Here is a 23,479-nt window from a genome sequence, read left to right as displayed (position 1 = left end):
ATCAGTAATAATGTATAATTTTTGGAAGTAATAAATGAAGGCACCAGATGTATCATTTAAACTAAGACATTAAAATATCTTAACTTTATGCTTCCCACAACAAAACAGTGCAGACCAAATTCACGTGAATGACAGTGGCCTACAAAATGACACGATCTACTTTCTTATAGGTGGTGCTTTTGTTCTTTTTGGGCGATTCTTAATGAACCTCAGCCATAACAGTTAGCACTTGGCTAAAATTTACAGCTGTATCGGAGCATATTTCACTTGTAATACCAGTGTGCTGTGTCTCTTACCCACTCGCAGAGAGTTAAACGATCAAGTCCTCTTAGACCTCATTCAAGAATTTGCCCACCATTTATTGCAGTTGAAGTACCAGTGCTTAGAATGCATGCTTTCTGGTTCCTCCAACACTTGCATCCCAGATTATGTTTTTACTACATCCATATTCTGCAAGCCATTAAGAAGTGCATGGCAGAGTGTACTTTCCATTGTGCCAGTTATTAGAGCTTTTTCCCTTTCCATTCACATATGGAGTGTGGGAAGAATTATTGCTTAAATGCCTCTGTGCATACTGTAATTAGTCTAATCTTGTGTTTGTGATCCCTAAGGGTGTGATTATTGGGGCTTCTTAGATTTATCACTTACAATTGGTTCTTGTAACTTGCTCATGAGATAGTTTACTTCTATTGTCAAACATTTGCCAGTTCAGTTCTTTCAGCATCCCTGTGATATTCTCACATGGGTCAGACAAACTAGTGATCATTTGTACTGTCTTTTTTATATTTAAATTCAAAATTCCCTGATAGCTGTACTTGGTTTGATTCTTATACACTGTAGCACTATTCTAGGATGGGCCACATGAATGTTTTGGAAACAATCTCCTTTGTGGACTGATTGCATTTCCTTAGTATTTTTAAGTCTGTCACCTCTTTATGTCTAAATCTGTTTAACTCCCCATCCTGGATACCATGCTTTGTCCTTCCTGCCAAAAAATCCTCAGGCTGCTGATAAACTTTGCTTGATAATTCCATACACATGTACTAGTGTATGTTTGATACTAAATCAAATGATTTTTGGAACTTGAGAAATACTGCGCCTGTCTCACTGCGTTGATCTACGACTTTCAGAATGTAAGGAGGAAAAAAGTATAATTTGGGTTTTGAATGATTGATTTTTTTTGAAATCCTTGCTGGTTGAGATAGATGTGGTCATTCTGTTCAAGATAGGTCATTACTTTTGAGATCAGAATGTGTTCTAAGATTCTACAACAAATGAATGTCAAGGATATTTGACAGCAGTTTTTACAGTAGTTTTTCCTGCTGCCCTTCGTGTGTTACCTGTATTTTCTTCCAGTCACAGATTTTTGTGGGAGGAATTTATAGTATATTATAGTTAAGAGGAGCTAATTCGGCCACAAATTTGGTGTAGAATTGTGACAGGGAATCTGTTGGGCCATGAGGCTTTGTTCAGTTTTCACAGTTTCACTGTTTCTCAATGCTGCTGACACTAATATTTGTTTCAGTCATCTTTGCAATGGAAAAAGAATTAAAGTGGGGTAATACTTTTGGTTTTTCTTTGTAAAGAACCATGAATGAAGTTAATCATTTCTGTCTTTGCTTTGCTACCCTCAATTGCAGTTTGTCACATTCATAAGTGTTTGGACACTAACTTTGGTACCACTAGTAACCTTTAGCTACGAATTTATTTGCTGCAGTAGTCAGTGAAGGCTCAACACATTGTCCCCTTGACAGCGGAGTGTTTCATTTAGCGTCACACTGTCTAATGTCATAGAGTACGTACATCTATAAAGTGAGCACAGTTTGTTTTTCTGCATGTTATCGTTGCTACGGATGTAAAGAGACCAATTACTTTTCATAATGTGTACAACAGATATATAACTGTAAATGTCATACTGATATGAGTCACTTAATATGCTGAAAAATATTGAGGCACAGCATTATAAAGCGTGCGACCGTGCGATCAGTAGCACGCTTTTGCGGTGTGGTCGCAAAGCACAGACACTAAGCTTAATACAGTGAACAGAGACGTCAATGAACGAACGGACAGATCATAACTTTGCGAAAATAAATAAAGTAAAATTTTCACTGGATGGAAGACTTGAACCAAGGACCTCTCGTTCCACAGCTGCTCACGCTAACCATGGGACCACGGCGCTCCTTGGCTCACACTGTCCTTGATGTTGCCTACCTTACACATGGACTACTCAGTTTGTATATTTTGCTTATTTTTTCATAGTTCCACACAACTTCTTCCTGTTTTCTCGATTGATCTGTGTTCAGTTTTTCAAGGCCTATCCACTGTGCCAACTTATAACTAAATCTGAGGGGGGTGCGATGGGGAGGTTCCCTTGTAAGCATCGACAGCTGGACACCTTGTCTGGTGTAGCACTAGTAATTTGTATAAACAAACCTTCCTTGTGAATCAGTTTGTCTATTTGGGAAAACTGTACCAAAATCCATAGAGTAGTTCCAGAGATTAGCCTTCACATACAGACAGACAAGTGTAGTGGTGTATTTCAATTTATATTTGTATAGATATTCATCTTGGATACTGGGTCTTGCTCAAAGAATCTTGCATGCAGCTTCATTTCTGTTTCAGTGAATTTGAGTTTCTTGTCTACTGCTACAAACCTCTATTTCCGTAAGCCTATAATTACAATAAACTTAAATTTTCCCCAAAAATCACACTATTGATTTAGAGTTTTCACATGCTTTCTGTTAAGATTCTATTAGAAGACCTGGCATTATAAAAATGTGAAAAATTCCACATTTAAGAACTGAAGTGAGGTTATTCTTTATCATAGACCTCACAGTACGCACTCTTGCCCTTGCAGATAAAGCTTTATAGAAAGTGGAAAATGACTTATGTTCTGGTGACCACTTATCTCGCTAGCTTAAACCACCTAGCAGTAAGAGCAGATTTTCAATGAAAGCTCTAGTAATGGATGCCCAGTACAGCTGGTTATGTGCTTTACAGACAGTGGCTGTGGTAGAAGACTGCCACAGTGTCCAGGAGCGGGTGAGTCCAATATCATCCCCAAAGCTGCTGCTGCACCCATTCCAAAATCTGCCTCATTTTCAAAATCATGCTATTCCATAAGCGTACAGTGATTGTTAATTGCCATTAACACTCTGGAGACTGGCCACTTAAAAGAAAGTTGAGCCTAGGAAACCAGCTATTTGTGCTGTTATTTGAAGCATTACTGGCAAATATTGATGGATGTATCTTTAAGAGTAATACATACTAAAAAGGGACCAAGCTTAAAGATTTATTTTTCATATTTACTTTAGCTCTTTGATGCAGTACACATTTTAAAATAATGACAGAAAATATAATTACTCCGCCAAGAAAAATGTGTGAGGTGAGTTATTGAGTAATTTCTTCCTCTCGAGCTTCCAAAATTTCTTGCTCACTGAAGAGACGTGACATACTTGCAGCAGAATTATAGAAAACTGTGAAATTGAATGAGAACATGCATGAAATTGCCAGTGCAATCATTTGTATCAGCCATTCACAATGGCAGCTGTTATGTTTGCTAATGTTTCTTTCAAAATAATTTTAAAAATTGACAACAGAAGGCAGCACCCGTCAAGGGGCAGGTAGGGAGACATCGCATATTGTTTTCCTGCGAAATGAGTCCAGTTTTCATCAGTAGGTGGCTTATGCTTTGAGAAAATCGTGGCCTGACTTATACTTGGGTGCTGTCTTTTTAACCCAAAGTTGTGGCTCAAGCTATGCTTGGGATTGGTCTCCAAAATGTTAAGGAACTGCCCAGTTGCTGCGAAGATTCAGAAGCAGACTGCCCACAGACTGTCTAGATGGTTTTCAAATAGCAAGGATAAAGCTAGGAAGATTTTCAATGAGCGTAAAAGATGTCATGAGGTGGGTTTTTGTGACATAAAACATACCACTCCTTCAACAAATATATGGGAGTCAGTGAGAAGGATTTCTCGTTGAGTCTGTATATTTCCATTCACTGCTGTATTAAATGATGACATCCCAGTTTTCACTCCATAAGATGCAATCCAGGCAGTGATAAAACACTACTTTAAAATCACCTGTTCAGCCATCAGAAACCCCACATTCAGTCACATGCAGAGAGAAAGTGGCTAAGTGCTATGCTGAGCAACACAGAGATGTATAATTGTCATTCACAGTGGGAGAAGATGGAGTTGGTTCTGTCATTCAATATATCTCACTCAGGCAGCTAAGTTTCAGAGTAGTTGTCTGCATTACCTTATTTTGTGATCAAAAGAAACTTTCCTTGCTGCCTGCATGGAATTCAGACTGATGGCCACTTTGCTAATGTGTTGCAGCTATTGCAACATTGCCCTGTTTGGCATGGAAAAGACTCTTAACTCAGCTATAACCATTGTGTTGTGTGGGTTCTGTCATTCAGAATACTGTTTAGCTATCCATTGTATGGATTCAGAAGATAGCACTCCACCCTGTATAATTTCACCCTCCTCAATTAGCAGTACAAGAAACATCCCTGTACAAACAGTGCCTTGTGGGTCTTTCTTTGATACTGAGAAAACCTGCAATAGCACATGGATGCACAATATTGTCAAACAACTTTATGAATGAGGAGAATGAGAACTCCTTCCCCTTCTCATGTGTTGTTATTGAGTAAACAAAATTTTCATTATATAGTTGGAGGCTTACTATCAGATTCTCCCGTCATGAAAATACACTTTTTGCCATCACCATCAATGGCATAATGTCTACAGTAGTGAGTCTAGTCAGGTGCTCCTTATTAATTCATGATTTTCAAATTTCTGTTCCTTCTCGAGTCATTATTTGATGGATGATGATTAAGAGGTTGGATCAATGGACACAAAAAAGGTTGAAATTTTCATTAGGGGAAAAAATCCATAGATTTCAAATATTCCCTGGTCATGAATGGTACTGTTTTAAATTTTAACTGCTCAGTCAGATTTATGGGACTAATTATAATGATAAAGGCAGATGTTGGATAGCACTTAACATGCTGATGCCTTAGTGAGTGAACCTATTGAAATGAGAGATTCCTGTAGTTTTAAAACCTGGCACTTGTTCGATCTAGACTTGATTGCTGTTGAACTACATAGATTAACAGGTCTGTCTTATCTAAAGGCACTGTAAATTTGTCCGCAATGCGAGTGGTTGGCTGGCTATAAGTACTTAACAAATCACCTTGACACTCACCCTATGCACCGAATCGGATGAGTCACTGCTCTCAGTGAGGTGACATTGTCTCATGTTGAGTCATGTGAGTCGTGCTCTGAAGGTATTGTCATGCTGCATTAAAAAAAAAAAATCAAGCAGCATACAACATATTCATTTGATATCCAAGCAGCACAATGCCTTGTCAGATTAGAAGTCACAATCATTAACATCAGAAATAACAATTGAAACAGGTTGCACCATGGAATATTGAAAAAACTGATCTGAATTTTAGAAAAAGAACTCACAATGGTTCCCATACTGGCGGGGGGGGGGGGGGGGGACAGGGGAGGGGGGGGCGAGTTCGGGGGGGAGGACAGCCCTCCAACCCCCCCCCCTCTCTCTCTCTCTCTCTCTCTCTCTCTCTCTCTCTCTCTCTCTCTCTCTTCCCAGCCCTCATGGAAAGGCAAAAATGTACTTTAGTGACCTGTTCGTTTAAGAATATGATTTAAGTCAGTGCTACGGAGGTCTTTAACAGTGCGGGAACTTTACCTTTTTTATGGCTACTTAAAGTCACCATAGATCCTCCACAATATGAAAAATTCTCCATACGCCACAGGTCTAACCCCCCTCCCCCTGCAGACTACTGTAAGGACATCATTGAGAAAACATGAAACAGTTCTCTTCTCAAAACATTCACAACTGTGTTTTAAATTAGCATAAAAATTATCCAGATTCTCTGTTGTTCTTACACAAAAGTTATTAAAGGTCCCTTACCATAATAAGTGTAGTGTATACGACTTGGAACTTTACACTTTCCAAAAGGTATTTGAGAGGATAAGAAATGGCTCTGACAGGAAATGGCTCTGACAGGAAATGGCTCTGACAGGAAATTTTAAAACTGCTCATACTTCCTGTGTGCCCTCTAGTCAATAGTGTAAATGTATCAGACAGAAAAAATTATTCACAACATCAAAGACACTTACCTGAAAATTTACAACTAAGAGAAATACCACAGAATGTAGGAATTGGGGGCAATAATATACTTGATGCAGCAGCCAAACAAAACTGTAGCAATAGCGCAGTGCAAAACCATCCTGTCTTCGTCTAAATTTTGAGTCAATGGGAAGAGCAGTAGTTGCAAGTAATGAACAAGAAGCTGTAACCAGTGAATACCAATTCTTAACCATGATGTATGTCCGCCCAGTAATGGAGATGGAAGGAAGTGATGCTCACCAGATTTAGTATAGGCCATTGACCTATGATCCACATATATCTTCCAGGACAAGATGATCAGCCAGTGTTTAGATTAGATTAGATTAGATTAGATTAATACTTGTTCCATAGATCATGAATACGACACTTCGTAATGATGTGGAACGTGTCGGTTAATAAAAGATGTCTGTACAAGAATCATAAAAGAAGGTTGTATACCTGGAAGAATCCTGGAGATACTAAAAGGTATCAGATAGATTATATAATGGTAAGACAGAGATTTAGGAACCAGGTTTTAAATTGTAAGACATTTCCAGGGGCAGATGTGGATTCTGACCACAATCTATTGGTTATGAACTGCAGATTGAAACTGAAGAAACTGCAAAAAGGTGGGAATTTAAGGAGATGGGACCTGGATAAACTGAAAGAACCAGAGGTTGTAGAGAGTTTCAGGGAGAGCATAAGGGAACAATTGACAGGAATGGGGGAAAGAAATACAGTAGAAGAAGAATGGGTAGCTCTGAGGGATGAAGTAGTGAAGGCAGCAGAGGATCAAGTAGGTAAAAAGACGAGGGCTAATAGAAATCCTTGGGTAACAGAAGAAATATTGAATTTAATTGATGAAAGGAGAAAATATAAAAATGCAGTAAATGAAGCAGGCAAAAAGGAATACATACGTCTCAAAAATGAGATCGACAGGAAGTGCAAAATGGCTAAGCAGGGATGGCTAGAGGACAAATGTAAGGATGTAGAGGCTTGTCTCACTAGGGGTAAGATAGATACTGCCTACAGGAAAATTAAAGAGACCTTTGGAGAGAAGAGAACCACTTGTATGAATATCAAGAGCTCAGATGGCAACCCAGTTCTAAGCAAAGAAGGGAAGGCAGAAAGGTGGAAGGAGTATATAGAGGGTTTATACAAGGGCGATGCACTTGAGGACAATATTATGGAAATGGAAGAGGATGTAGATCAAGATGAAATGGGAGATAAGATACTGCGTGAAGAGTTTGACAGAGCACTGAAAGACCTGAGTCGAAACAAGGCCCCGGGAGTAGACAACATTCCATTAGAACTACTGATGGCCTTGGGAGAGCCAGTCATGACAAAACTCTACCATCTGGTGAGCAAGATGTATGAGACAGGCGAAATACCCACAGACTTCAAGAAGAATATAATAATTCCAATCCCAAAGAAAGCAGGTGTTGACAGATGTGAAAATTACCAAACTATCAGTTTAATAAGTCACAGCTGCAAAATACTAACGCGAATTATTTACAGACGAATGGAAAAACTGGTAGAAGCGGACCTCGGGGAAGATCAGTTTGGATTCCGTAGAAATGTTGGAACACGTGAGGCAATACTAACCTTACGACTTATCTTAGAAGAAAGATTAAGGAAAGGCAAACCTACGTTTCTAGCATTTGTGGACGTAGAGAAAGCTTTTGACAACGTTAACTGGAATACTCTCTTTCAAATTCTGAAGGTGGCAGGGGTAAAATACAGGGAGCGAAAGGCTATTTACAATTTGTACAGAAACCAGATGGCAGTTATAAGAGTCGAGGGGCATGAAAGGGAAGCAGTGGTTGGGAAAGGAGTGAGATGTTGTAGCCTCTCCCCGGTGTTATTCAATCTGTATATTGAGCAAGCAGTAAAGGAAACAAAAGAAAAATTCGGAGTAGGTATTAAAATTCATGGAGAAGAAGTAAAAACTTTGAGGTTCGCCGATGACATTGTAATTCTGTCAGAGACAGCAAAGGACTTGGAAGAGAAGTTGAATGGAATGGACAGTGTCTTGAAAGGAGGATATAAGATGAACATCAACAAAAGCAAAACGAGGATAATGGAATGTAGTCAAATTAAATCGGGTGTTGCTGAGGGGATTAGATTAGGACATGAGACACTTAAAGTAGTAAAGGAGTTTTGCTATTTAGGGAGTAAAATAACTGATGATGGTCGAAGTAGAGAGGATATAAAATGTAGACTGGCAATGGCAAGGAAATCGTTTCTGAAGAAGAGAAATTTGTTAACATCGAGTATAGATTTAAGTGTCAGGAAGTCGTTTCTGAAAGTATTTGTGTGGAGTGTAGCCATGTATGGAAGTGAAACATGGACGATAAATAGTTTGGACAAGAAGAGAATAGAAGCTTTCGAAATGTGGTGCTACAGAAGAATGCTGAAGGTAAGGTGGGTAGATCACGTAACTAATGAGGAGGTATTGAATAGGATTGGGGAGAAGAGAAGTTTGTGGCACAACTTGACTAGAAGAAGGGATCGGTTGGTAGGACATGTTTTGAGGCATCAAGGGATCACAAATTTAGCATTGGAGGGCAGCGTGGAGGGTAAAAATCGTAGAGGGAGACCAAGAGATCAGTACACTAAGCAGATTCAGAAGGATGTAGGTTGCAGTAGGTACTGGGAGATGAAGAGGCTTGCACAGGATAGAGTGGCATGGAGAGCTGCATCAAACCAGTCTCAGGACTGAAGACCACAACAACAACACAAGATATTACGTTACACAAAATATTGCATGACACTAATGTTTAAGTGCTTACAATTTAACCCTACTGTATATCTTATTTTAACTATATATGTGTTACTTTCTGAAAGGAGGGCAGTCATTGGAACTCGCTGATGTGCGTCAATCTAATCTGCTAACAACATGAGTGTTGCGGGAGTTTTAAAATTTGGAGTCAAACATGTTTTAAAGTCATTTTAATATGTAACAGAGCATTTGTCTCATCCAAATTTTGTAAGGTGATCAGCCAGTCACGTTAATTTGTGGTGCTATTGTATCTTACATCCTTTCTTAAGTTAATTGTCATGTACTGTGAATTTTGTTCATATCGGCACACACAGTTCTGCAGAGATAAAAATTCACAATGGGAATTTTGTTTGTTACTTATTAACATATGTTTTAGCAATCAGGCAGACATATTTTACACCAAGATTTTATGCAATAGATATTAATTTGATTTTTTTGTAATCAGCCACATGTGTGATATGGTTTTAAGGATTTCAGTGGTGTATTTACTCTTTTCATTAAGGTGTAAGGAGGAAGTATTGCCTTTTCATCCCTCCTAAACACACTCAGTTTTGTTATTTTTCCTTCTCATAGTGTCATACTCTACTTAATTGTCCTTTATCATTCATAACACCACTCTTCTCAGTAGTAAACCACATAATTATGGGCTTATATCGTGGATGTCAGTGTGTAGTAAAATTATGGAACATGTTCTATGCTCACCCATTATGATGATCTTGTTAATGTGTCAGGATTGGCGAGGAGGGGAAAGCAGTGGGCACCAGTTGAGGTGAAAAATCAGATATATTTTAAATGCATGGATGTTTAATGACGTAAAAAGGAAAGGCAGGCCTAGAGAAGCTGCCAAAACTGAATTGGCTGCTGCCCAGAAGAGGAGAGGAGAGCATCTGGTCAGGTCGGAAGCCGCCAGTGGAAGAGAGCAGATGGCGTGTCCATTCCCGCCGGCTGGCCATAGTTCCACCCCCACATGACCGCCTCCAACCTTCCCTATTGCACAGCCAAATTGTAGACGTGCAGTTTGGTAGCATTACCTCGTCAGCCACACATGAGGTTAGCTGCTGATGGTTCAACACATGAGTTTCAAAGTGGTTCTGTCCGGTTTTGTGCAACATGACTGATATGCTGCAACTAACCGCCAGGCAGGAGGCACTGGCGAACATCAAGTGAAAAATGAAAATCAGACTTTATACTATTAAATCCATTCAGTAACGGCCCGCACTGTACGTTCTGGAGAACAGAAACCCCTCTATAAAAACCAACATGGATTCTGTAGAGAGAACTTAAGATACTCGGCTCATTCTGTTCATCCATAAAATACAGAGTGCTGTAGACAGAGATGTCCAAGTTGATGCCATGTTTCTCGACTACTTGAAGGCGTTCGATACAGTGTCACACTGTTGTTTACTTACGTACTTACTTACTTACTTACTTACTTACTCCTTGGCACTACAGCCTGTGTAGGGCTTTGGCCTCCTGGACAGTCTCTGCCCATTCTTCTTTGCTGACTGCCTTGGCTCTCCATCTTCTAACTCCCATTCTTGTCAAGCCCTCCTCCACATTGTCTAGCCATCTGGTCCTTGGTGTGCCCCTTACACAGCGTCTACCTGGTTTTTCGTTGAAAGCTTTCTTGATTGTGCAGCTTCTCACCATTCTTCCCACATGTCCCAATCAATGTAGTCTATTACTCTTAATTTCTGTTATGATTTCTGGTTTGTTGTACAAGTCTCTGGTCTCCTTATCGTTTCTGAGTCACCAAAACCCCCTATCATTCACTGGCCCAAAGGTTTTCCTAAGTATCTTCCTCTTCCATCTCTGCAAAAACTCATCATTTTGCATCATTGTCCAAGTCTCCGAACCATATATCAACACAGGTCTCACTACTGTATGATGCACTGTCAGCTTCAGGTTCCTACTAAGGCTTCTTGCCTTAAATACTTCTATCAGTGCGAAGTTGCTCCTGTTACCAGCTGTAATCCTTGCATGTATTTCTTTTCTCATATCATTATTCTCAGTTACCAGTGACCCAAAATATTTAAAGGCTCTCACAGCATTCAAATTCTTGCCCATTCAAAGTCGTGCTTCTTTCTCCTTCACTATACCTTTCCTAGATGTTAACATATACTTGGCCTTCGACTGATTGTCAGCCCCAGCTCTGCTCCATATCTTTCTAATTTTTCAAGTTTTTCTTCCAGGTCCTGTTTCCTCCTGGATAACAAATCAATATCATCTGCATATGCAAGATCCTGTGTCACTCTATTAAATAGTGTTCCCTCAGGGTTGCCACTTTTTGTCTTTTGCATCATCCTTGCCAAGGGGACAAACAGAATAGTGGAGAGCACATAACCCTGTCGCAGTCCTTGGTTAACTTCAAATGCCTTTGATAAAGTGCCCTCAACCTTTACTTTACATAATATTCTTCTCAAAGTCATTTGGACCAGTCTTAGTTACATTGCCTTCCAGAGTTGATCCCTTTTGATACTATCATAAGCCTGTTTGAAATCAATGAACAGCTGGTGGACATCGATGTTATACTCATAACATCTTTCAAGGATCTGTCCGATGGTAAAAATCTGATCTGTAGTGGATCTATTAGTTCTGAAACCACACTGGTAGTCTCCTAGATACTTTCCTACATATGTACTGAGTTGGCCCACCATGATTTTTCCTAATACTTTAAATTCTATACAGAGTAGTGCAGTTCCTCTATAATTCATGCAGTCATGTTTCTTATGTATAGGGCAGAGTATAGCTGTATTCCAGTATTCCGGCATATTTTTTTCGCCATATTTCCACTATAATCTCATGCAAAACCCTAATTAGTTTTTCTGAACCATATTAAATCATTTCTGTTGTGATGTCTTCTCCCAGAGCTTTATTGTTTTTCAGAGTCTTGATACTAGCTTTAACTTCTTCCAGCGTAGGTTCCTCGACAGTTTCCTGGTACTTTTCTTCTCTGTTTACTTCCTGCTCCACCTCTTCTACCATCACAGCATCTACTTCACCTATGTTTTCCAATTCTGTCTTCAATAATTCACTAAAATAATCCACTCATCTGTCAAAATCTGATCTTTTCCTCCAATCAGATTTCCCTTCCTATCTTTACAGAAAACTGCTCTGAGTAGGAACCCTTTCTTCATATCTTTCAGCCACATATAGCATTTCCTTGTTTCCTGAGCAGTCTTTCTGTCTTCTAATTCATCCACTGTTTTTCAAATACGGTCTTTCTCCTCTTACATTCCTTATCTGGTTCCTTTCTCTTCTCCTGGTATTTTTCTACAGTAATTTTTGTTCTCGTCTGCAGCATATCTTTTTCTTGCCTCATTCCTTTCTTCTATCTTCCTCCTACAATCGTCATCAAACCATATCTGGATTCTCAGTTACTTCTATCTACCCAGTACAGTTTCAGTTGTATCCTGTTTTATACATTTGACTGTTTCCTATATTTCTTCTATACCCTGCCCTGCCTGATCTTTGGTTTCATTAAGTCTGTTTGTCAAAATAGTTTTATACTGTTGTACTGTATTTTCATAATTTCTTAACTTAGCATCATCAAACCTTGGCACAATAGTTTGTTGGTGTGTGTGTAATTGGCTATGTATCCTCTGTCTGTATTTGATTCTTACCAAATAATGATCACTATCTCCATCTGCACCACAACTATCCACTTCTAATTTATCTGAAGCATGTCGTCTGTCTATTAGTAGGTGATCAATCGATTTTTTGTGATCCCATATGGGAAGCACCATGTAACTTCCCTTATATCTTTCCTTTGTATCCATGTGCTTTTAATAATCATGTTATTGTCCATGACAAAAGCAATTAGTCTGATACCATTGTCATTAGAAGCTCCATGCAGACACTCCTTATCAGTTGCTTTCCTATTTGCAATTTCTCTTCCTACTTGAGCACTGAAGTCCCCCATAACCACCTTAACATCATGCTTTGCCACCCTTGCTATTTCCTGTTCCCATTGCTCATAGAATATATCTTTTTCCACCAACTCTGTATCTTCTGTTGGAACATACATACATGTAAAGGATATATTGAAGAAGTGGACTTTCATTTGTAATACACAGATTATTTCACCAACAGGCTTAAATTTCAGTATGACAAGCTTATGAGCATTGTCAACCAGAAAACCTGTGCCTTCAAATCCTCTGCCTCCACAGCTGTAAAACAATGTGTGTGTTCCAGATGCTAATATTCCATTTCATTTCCTTTTTCAGAATTTGTAGTCCTCCAGTCTTGTTCAGTGTTCTTACATTTCATGTTGCTAAATGCCAATTCATATACCTTTTCCATTACCTAAGCCGTTCATCCATTACAACCATCTGGCTTCATTTGTCCTTTGGTTCCGTGTGTCACACTGTGTGTCACAGTGTCACACTGTTGTTTAGTGAACAAAATTGAGTGAGTACTGGACCAGATTTGTGACTGGATTGATGACTTTATAGGAGGAAGTAAAGGTAATTCCTGGAGTACACAAGGGAGTGTTGTAGAGCCATTACTGTTAACATGGAGTACAGAGTGTTTGACTATTACAGGGACAAATGGAGGGGCAAATAGAGGTCAATGAAACAAGGAAATAATCGTAATGAACATAGGTCTTAAATCAAATGGCCTCATTGATATGACATATGCATGAATGCACTCATGCCAATGTCACAATGCTATTAATGTCTAAAGCTACATTTATTTTGAAACATCATGAGTGAGGCATAAATTACAGAGTAATAAAATGATCTCACTTGATTTTATCATCATTCTTGAGACCTAAGTACTGGTAAATAACATTTCGATGACAAGTGTATTGGTCATGGCTTTCCTATACTACAGCGTGTGCGTGTACTCCGCCCTCCCCCTCCGCGCCAGGATTTCTGTCTTCTTGAACCAATTTGAATTTTATTTGAGGGGATATTCAAAATATTTGATGTATTCCAGCCCGGTTTATAGTTTCAAACTCCAGGAACACCTTATGAATTTTTGTCATGCTTTCTGAACAAGCCTTGGGTTTTTGAACATGTACAGGTGTCAACGAGGAGATGTGCTGAAGCCTGTCTTCTCATGAATGGCCATGAGGACTGTATAATGTTGTAATGCGTACGTTCTCAAATGCGTATCTGCACATTCGATCCCCAGGGATCCTTTCCTTATTAGGATTATTTGTTTGTTTCATTCTCCTCTACTCACCTCTTTCATCTGTACATATAGAAGTCAAACACCCTGCACAACCGGTCTACTGGATAAAGCACTGCGAGACTTTTTGCAGATGATGCTGTTGTCTATAGCAAAGGTTGCAATGCCAGAAAACTGTTTACAAACAGAAAGATTTATGGAGGATTGGTGCTTGCTGCAGGGACTGGTAGTTGATCCTGAACGTAAATAAAAGTAACATATTGTTCGTAAACAGGTGAAGGGATCCATTAATGTTACATTATGATATTAGTGACAAATCACTGGAAACAGTAACAACTGTAAAATACGTAGGAGTAACTGTCTGGAGTGACCTGAATTGGAACCATCACATAGAAGTATTGTGGGAAAACCAGATGCCAGGCTGAGACTCATTGGAAGAATCTTAAGGAAATGTAATTGACCCACATGGTCGCCCAGTTCTTGATTATTCTTCATTATTGTGAGACCCTTAACAAGCAGTATTAACAGAAGAGATACAGATGCAACAAAGAGTGACAAATTTCATTATGGGATCATTTATAAAACTAGAGAGCATTATGATGATGCTAAAAAAACTCCAGTGGCGGTTGCTACAAAGGAGGAGTTGTGGATTACGAAAGATTTTACTCTTGAAATTCCAAGGATGTATGTTCGAAAAACATGTTATTCCCTCCCACATATGTCTCGTGAGATGACCAAGGTGAGAGAATCAGAGACATTACGGCCGACATGGAAGTTTATTGACAGACAGTATATCAAGAGTGAGCTGTATAATGGCAAACTACGCATGGAAAGTTATGAAAAACACATAATGCAATATTAAACATACTGTACTACGGTATTTAAATTTAAAGAATGTTAGAAGTAAAACATTTCAGAAATTTGCCAAATGGGCTACAAAATTTGGACAAACTACACCCAAATGTCGACCAAATAATAACACTAGTTTCAGTGTGGTGTATAAAGTACACTGTCAAATACAGTATGATAATTTATAACACTGTCTGCAAGCTACAGTATGTCACTATTCTACTGCTTTAAAGAAGTCAGTACGCTTTCTTTGGCAGGTCATTTCAAACAGTTTCTTCAGTTCATATTCTTTTATGCTCATCAGATTCACTTTATCACTCCATCCACGTAATCACTTTGTTTATATTATCCAACATTTCACCTGTACTGGGAACATCTTCTTCAGCTTCGTCATCCTCATTCTCGATTCGAAGAGCATCAGTAATGTCCTTGTCATCTATGATCTCCGAAATAAGTTCTTCATTGTTGATGACTACCCAGCAGTTAAAGTCTTCTAGATCAATATTGCATCATAGAACATTACATGCAGACCAAATGTCATTGCTGTTGAAATCCATATCACTACAGTGTCCTTGTGTTGCATTTTTCTCAATGGAACACTTGTTCCAGAAATTTCTAATATTGGTCGGACCGAAACTTTGCCATCCCACATCTACTGAATACACAAAACTTTAGATTAACAGATTTCGAGAACATTTCCATTTCTTCATCTGAATTTACTGTTGAAGTCAGCAGTTCGTGGCAATAATGAGCCTTGAATGCTCGTATGAAGCCCTGATCCAGTGGCTGAATTAGTGCCATTGTGTTTTCGGCAAAAAACAAAGTTTTTATTTTTCCATCTTCTGTTTACAATACATCAGCATGTGAATGAGCTGGACAGTGGATCAAGCATTAGTAGAGCTGCTTCTCTCGGCGTAAGTGACCATAGTTGCTTGCTTAGTGACAGAACAAACTCTTCTTGAAACCGGTGAAAATGGCACATGTCATCCAAGCATTCTTTGAATCTCTGTACTTGAGTTGTAATGATGACATGTTTACATGCTTGAAACATTTGATCCTTTTACCTGTACAAAGAGGTTTCAGCATATGGCTGCCCAATTTATTTGTGGAAAAATGGGGGTTATTCTATCTGTGTTCATTTTCAAACATGTCTTATTTCCTGGCCACCTTTTTTTTCTTTCACCCCCCCCCCCTCCCCACAATTGAGAGTTCTGGTTGGAAGCAATTGATAATAAAGCCCCATTTCATCATAATATGTGCTTGATTATCATTTAAATTTTCATGTACCATGAAACTATGAAGCAGAGTCACTGTCGCAAGGCCTTGCTTCTCCTTTAGTGGTCATTTGGTGACATTTCTGTCTTGAAAGCCATCTGTCAGAATTTATCGAACCTTCGTTGCCTTGTAAATCAGAGTGAAATTTTTTAGCTTGAGGGTTTAATAATTGGCCCGAAAATTGGCACACCTTCAATTCTATTTATTAAAAACTACCTATAAAGGCATACAACAAGTTCACTGTCTTTTCCTGGTTTAGTCCTTTTTTCCACATCACTTTAAACTGTGTTTACAAAACTCCTAAGTTTATTCTCTTCTTTCACCCATCCCCTGATTGTTCCTTCAGTTATACCACACTCACATGATAAACTTTCTTTAGTGTCACTATTCTTCACATGATCAGTAATTTTTAATTTATTACTCACAGAATATGCTTTCTGCTTCTGTGACATCATAACAAGCACACAGAAATCTAGACAATGAGTGAATAATCTATAATCCACGTGATGGTTATGCTCATTTTGGTTATTGCCAAACACTGTTGCATAGTCATTTTGTTGACTACATCACAGTGTTAACCATGACATGTGTATTCAAAGCTTCTGTCCAGCAACAATGCTGATATTTTGGTTATTGTTTAGAGAGCTTGGAGGTTGTAGCAATAAATTTTACTGCAGAAAGGCTACAAGCTGCCTGTAATAAGATTTCTTTCACAGTTTATTAAATTATACTGAGACTGCAAAAATCATTTGTAAGTGATATTTTATTTCAGGGAACGTACTTTATACTGCGTTATATCCGAATCCACAGTGTATCAAACCATTTTATATTCGGCTTCGACTGTACTTGGTATGGTGTTGCAGCTTTCTATACCCTTCCAAATGTCGATATTACCACACATTTTGTAAGAAAAAGCTTATTTGTGTTCATGGCTAATCATTACAACAATGTTATATTTGAGGAAAGACTGATTCACTTAATGCATGCATTCATATTCCAAAAGGATGCCAATAACTATGTTGTTTAACATCCTAAACAATCATCTCATGACAGTGTCATTTTAGTAAATATTAATTATTTGTGATGTATATTGTGGAGCAAATATAATGTAAACATAGAATCATAGTGAGTAGAAGAGAAAGTGTGCTGAATCTCCTAGTTCACCAGTTCCACTACAAGAAGTCATCTGCTCCGCTTGTGACTCACGAAAGTATATGTTACCATGGCAATCACAGCACACAAACTGGTTCATTCAAGAAATTTATGTAACGAAATGAAAGGTATGTGGATATAGTTAATTTACCTCAGTGGATATCAGTTGTCCACCAGTTTAGACAGTTTCCGAGTAGTCTTTGTAGTTTTTGTAGACTTCAGGTCCTTCTGCATTTGTTTAATGCCCATGAAAAACTGGCATTTCATATAATGAAGAATCAGCTTAGGAACGATGTCCATCTCATGATCTTACAGCACTCAACATTTGATATTTCAAGACTAATGTGATTCAGACTATTTACACATTCATAAAAGATGTTGCCCCATAAGCTGCCCTCACGCAGTTTTATCACAATGATTTTTTCCACTTGGATAAGAATATTGAAGATGCCTTTCGTTGGGTATGTAATCAATATCTTTCCTGTAGGAATCTTTAATAGATGCCAGTAAAAAGTGGCTTGTCAGATGAATTCCCATTTAGAAGGAAAAAAAGACTTCAGGCATTTTGTGAATCTTCTTGCTTGAAGCACCACATAACATGCCAGATGATAAACTAAACTTTCTTTTGCTGAGGAGTGTCAAAGAGCCTCCGGCATATGTTGTGGATCATGTTGAAGCCCTTCCAAGTTACATGGAACACAAAGTGTTTTTTTAATTATGTCTTCCAGTTCCAGAACTCTGTCTCTGTTCTTTTGCTGCAAATCTCTAGCTAACATCCGCATCTGGATTTCGTATGAAATCAGAGAAAATTCACATTTATCATCATAGTTTCCACTGAAGGCAATTAAAGTTTAGCAGGAATGTAAACACACTATAACGTGTGAAAGCTCAGGAAGTCTATTACTGACAGGTGATTGTTACAACTCAGAGACCTTATGATACCGAAATGACATTCAATTGGATCCCAATTAAATTTTGCTCTCAGGATGTAGCTGAAACTTCTGTTCCATAAGTATTCAAATATTCATAATGTACTTTCAATTATTACCCCCAGAAACTGGAAAGTTTTTTTAGAAGCGAACCTGTTACCTTTATTGGCGTGAATGCTTTTCCATTTCATTAACATTTAGTGAGTCTTGGAGGTTTTGCACAAAGCATCCTTAGGAAATGAGTTAAGTGCGTCCACTAAGTTGTTCATATATGTAGTGAATGATTCCATTGATTCACTGCCTTCGAATCCTGCCACTTCAATTTCCCTGAAGAATTTTATTCCATTGGCTACTGAGTTACTGAATACTGCAGAGCTAATCTTACGCGAGTTTGTTGAAATTGATACAAATGGATGAAAGTTAACTTGGGGCAGACTTTTAATCTGGCAAATTCTTAGGAATTATCTTATTCATAAACTCTTTGATAAAAATTGTAGTTGATGATCTCATCACCGAAAAGTACCTCCGATTTATCACAAAAATTATTCCTTATTCATTTCATTACATGAATAGCATCTGAAAATGCCCAAATTCTTCTAGTTTTGTCAACTGGATTTGATACAGAGCAGGTAACCTTATTTTTTATGCCATTAATTCCTAAACATTGCCAGATGTTTTTATTCGGGTGACTGGCATCAGAAGCGAATGCAATAATTCGTGTTCCGGCATGCTGTAGCTGGATAACTACTTCAACCAATACCTGTTAGATGACGTCTCCAGTAGTCGCATTGCGACTAGTATACACGGGACCGGGTTGGATCCAGGTATGCAGTAGAGATACAAACATAAACCCCAGAGCATGATTTGCAAGTTTATTCTTACATTCATCCAGAGTATATTCCCCTAAATTGACAAATCCATCAACTTTGAACGAAGTGCTACTGAAATGCAGTTTCTCTCGGAACTTAACTTCATCAGAAATCGGCACATCTAAGTGTTTGTTTTCATTTTGTTTGCCCCAAAAATAATTCTTGAATTGCTTCCTCAGTGTGCATATTGATTCCGTACGAGCATTTGAGACCCTTTACTAAATTATGTAGATGCGTTTCGGAAGGAAGTGGCACAATCCATACTTCAGAGAGTGTCTGTATCCTTTGGATGACTTCAGAAAAAACTTGTTATCGTACCGTACTTTCCTTTATCGTAGTGTCTACAACGATTTTTAGTTTCTTACTTAGTGTAGAGTGATCTAGGAGATGTGACTGGATCATCTTACACTTTTCGTCGTAGAGCCACTTTTGCAGAATATTTATTTCGGCATTGCACAATATACAGTTTCTTACACTTTAATGTTCTTTTTAATGACGTTACCACTGTGTCTGGTAGTTTTTCATTCTGCAAACTTTCCTTGACAGAAGAAACACTAAGAGACATCGTAACTTTTCACTCAACATTTCCTTTGCCACGGCTTCTTTCTTGTGAGAGCTTTCCTGGCAATTTTCTGTTGCACAATATGTCTGATAGATATTTCAGTAAATTGGGAAATAAATGAGGAATGGCTCCCGATATTGGAGACCACCTTTGTCTTTGAATTTTAAATTGTTTGTGTTCGATGACAAACGAGTCTGCTTATGCGATAAGTTCCTCACCGAAATGCAAATCACACATGAAACAACTGTGAGTCAGATCTCTGTCTTTCTGGTGTACTGCTCTCAGCCACTTGGAAAACTCTACTTCATCTTTTGGAGCTATAATAAGATGTTTACCATTACTTTCTTTATAGCCAGATCTGCACACTGGAACAAAGTCCATAGGCATTTTTGTTCTTCTCCGTCTTTAGAAACGAGTAACTATTATACAACTCGTAGCACCAGTTTATCACTGCACACCTTCCGATACAGCAACATCATGTCAACCTGAGTCTCAGACGTCAGTGCTGCTGGTAGTTTGCAGGCACGCCACCTGTCCTATGCTACCTGTGTTAGTGCATCAGCAATCAGCACACTTTCTCTTCTGTTCGCTATCATAGACTGTTACATAGACAGAGCACATCACAACACTTCATGAATATAATATATACAGTCAGGCATTGATTAAGCTTGTAGCACTTTCTTCAGGAAGTGGGCTTTTCCTTTGGTAATCTTTGCAACTTTAATGCCACTTGGCATGCAGAAACATAGTTTCCAGTTGTCTAAAGACAAACTTTGGGTTTTGTCTTGCTATTTCAGAACATTGCTGCTCCATGCAATTTAAAAATAAATCATATTATAGATTTTCCTGCCCAATCTGCTGCACAGTATACAACAATCTGATGGTTCTCCAAAGCTCAGTTCACACAGAAGTGGTGTGACACTGACATCTGGCTGTGGCAAGTGATGGATGACGTGTGGATGGGCACGAGCAATTCGTACTGGAATGGTGCTGTTAGAGGTGTGAGACAGTCGCGCAACAAATGGATCAGAATTATTGTTTCTATCAAACGAAGAAATTGAGGCACTGATTGTACATGTTTAGTGTAATTGCAACAGGAGTCGTCCTGATTCTTTCTGTGTCTTCTGCTGCAGCTTTGCAAATTTGTATTGCATTAAACATTATGTGTTTTGACCTGTATTGTACTCTCTCAAAATAAGCTTTCTATTTCTCCAATAAGCAACACAGAAAAAAATGTGTCTCAGCAGCAAACAACATTGTAACTGCATAGATTCAACATTCTTCTTTGAGGAAAATAAAAAATGTTGTGCAAAGCTAACATAATTAATTGTGTAATAACTTATACAACAATATACAAAATGATGTTTCACCTCATATACACTGCTTGCATCAAGAAAACCCAAATGTTTAAGCATAAAATAAGTAAGCAAATAGGTACCATAAAACATCCATAACACACAATAATTTAGGTATATCAACAGCAAAATCCCATTTATCATTCAGTGCTCTCTGGAACACACTCCATTTGTACGACAGTATTAAAACAGTTATTGAATGTTTTGTGAATGAACCTGTTACTGTAGACAAGGAAAATTTACTTATACAGTGTATAGCTAACTGCTGTTGGGCCTGCCATTGTCTACCTGTAGTTTTAAAATGAAAATAACCTTTAATGCAATATTAACTGAAAACTTCATAAACCACATATGAAAGAAAAACATGAGTCACAAATTCACGTAGTGTGCAGCTGTAAGGACTTGAGAGAGGTATCGTTCCCCTTCCACTGTTATATTGGATATGCAGCAGCCTGTGTCCTATAACCCAGCAAATGTAAACTGGCTGGCAACTACATTCTTCACAGAAAACTTTTCAAAATGTGCCCAGTGGTTCACGTATTTGTGATTTATCACAATAACTATGGACAATAATGAAAATAAAAGCAGTTTACTATCAATCTGTGGTGACATATTATAAGATATAAGTGCTGGCAGGTCGACAGACACACAAACATACACACAGAATTCAAGCTTTCGCAACAAACTGTTGCCTCATCAGGAAAGAGGGAAGGAGAGGGAAAGACGAAAGGATGTGGGTTATAAGGGAGAGGGTAAGGAGTCATTCCAATCCCGGGAGCGGAAAGACTTACCTTAGGGGGAGAAAAGGACGGGTATACACTCGCACACACACACATATCCATCCACACATATACAGACACAAGTGTATACCCGTCCTTTTTTCCCCCTAAGGTAAGTCTTTCCGCTCCCGGGATTGGAATGACTCCTTACCCTCTCCCTTATAACCCACATCCTTTCGTCTTTCCCTCTCCTTCCCTCTTTCCTGATGAGGCAACAGTTTGTTGCGAAAGCTTGAATTCTGTGTGTATGTTTGTGTTTGTTTGTGTGTCTGTCGACCTGCCAGCACTTTCATTTGGTAAGTCACATCATCTTTGTTTTTAGATATATTTTTCCTACGTGGAATGTTTCCCTACACACACACAGAAGCAAATAACCAGAGCCACTTCCTCATCCCCTCGAACCCAGAATCCCCCACAGAAGAACCACAAAAGTGCCCCACTTGTGACAGGATACTTTCCGGGACTGGACCAGACTCTGAATGTGGCTCTCCAGCAGGGATACGATTCCTCAAATCCTGCCCTGAAATGAGATCCATCCTTCATGAAATCCTCCCCACTCCACCAAGAGTGTCTTTCCGCCGTCCACCTAACCTTCGTAACCTGTTAGTTCATCCCTATGAAATCCCCAGACCACCTTCCCTACCCTCTGGCTCCCATCCTTGTAACGCCCCCGGTGTAAAACCTGTCCCATGCACTCTCCCACCACCACCTACTCCAGTCCCGTAACCCGGAAGGTGTACACGATCAAAGGCAGAGCCACATGTGAAAGCACCCACGTGATTTACCAACTGACCTGCCTACACTGTGATGCATTCTATGTGGGAGTGACCAGCAACAAACTGTCCATTCGCATGAATGGACACAGGCAGACAGTGTTTGTTGGTAATGAGGATCACCCTGTGGCTAAACATGCCTTGGTGCACGGCCAGCACATCTTGGCACAGTGTTACACCGTCTGGGTTATCTGGATACTTCCCACCAACACCAACCTATCCGAACTCTGGAGATGGGAACTGGCTCTTCAATATATCCTCTCTTCCCGTTACCCACCAGGCCTCAATCTCCGCTAATTTCAAGTTGCCGCCACTCATACCTCACCTGTCATTCAACATCATCTTTGCCTCTTCACTTCTGTCTCGACTGACATCTCTGCCCAAACTCTTTGTCTTTAAATATGTCTGCTTGTGAGATGTCTGCTTGTGTGTGTATATGTGTGGATGGATATGTGTGTGTGTACGAGTGTATACCCGTCCTTTTTTCCCCCTAAGGTAAGTCTTTCCGCTCCCGGGATTGGAATGACTCCTTACCCTCTCCCTTAAAAACCACATCCTTTCGTCTTTCCCTCTCCTTCCCTCTTTCCTGATGAGGCAACAGTTTGTTGTGAAAGCTTGAATTTTGTGTATATATATATATATATATATATATATATATATATATATATATATATATATATATATGACTGAGTAGTTTTCTCAAAATCGAACTAGAAAGGCTGCATAGCAGAGAACAGGCATGAATCCCAAAACAGTGGTTTTTAATTTTTTATACAGATGTAATAGTTTTACTGGAAACTATCTACAGAGATGGTTGTAGCTTTGCTTTGTCTACATAAAACAGATTTTTTTGAGCCACATCGGATGACTTCAA

At 38.9% G+C, this 23,479-nt stretch overlaps 2 protein-coding genes across 2 annotated transcripts in view; one reads left to right on the top strand and one right to left on the bottom strand.

The window, feature by feature from the left end:
• Positions 1 to 23,479, bottom strand: part of LOC126251840 (pericentriolar material 1 protein-like) — a 781,694-nt gene that overhangs the window by 475,682 nt on the left and 282,533 nt on the right. The window lies entirely within an intron of this gene.
• LOC126251841 (uncharacterized) overlaps positions 1 to 23,479 on the top strand; it is a 66,260-nt gene that overhangs the window by 14,573 nt on the left and 28,208 nt on the right. The window lies entirely within an intron of this gene.

This window comes from Schistocerca nitens, chromosome 4 (genome assembly GCF_023898315.1).
Source record: "Schistocerca nitens isolate TAMUIC-IGC-003100 chromosome 4, iqSchNite1.1, whole genome shotgun sequence".
NCBI lineage: Eukaryota > Metazoa > Arthropoda > Insecta > Orthoptera > Acrididae > Schistocerca > Schistocerca nitens.
Note: the sequence above shows the minus strand (reverse complement) of the source record. Positions and strands in the feature narration are given on the sequence as shown.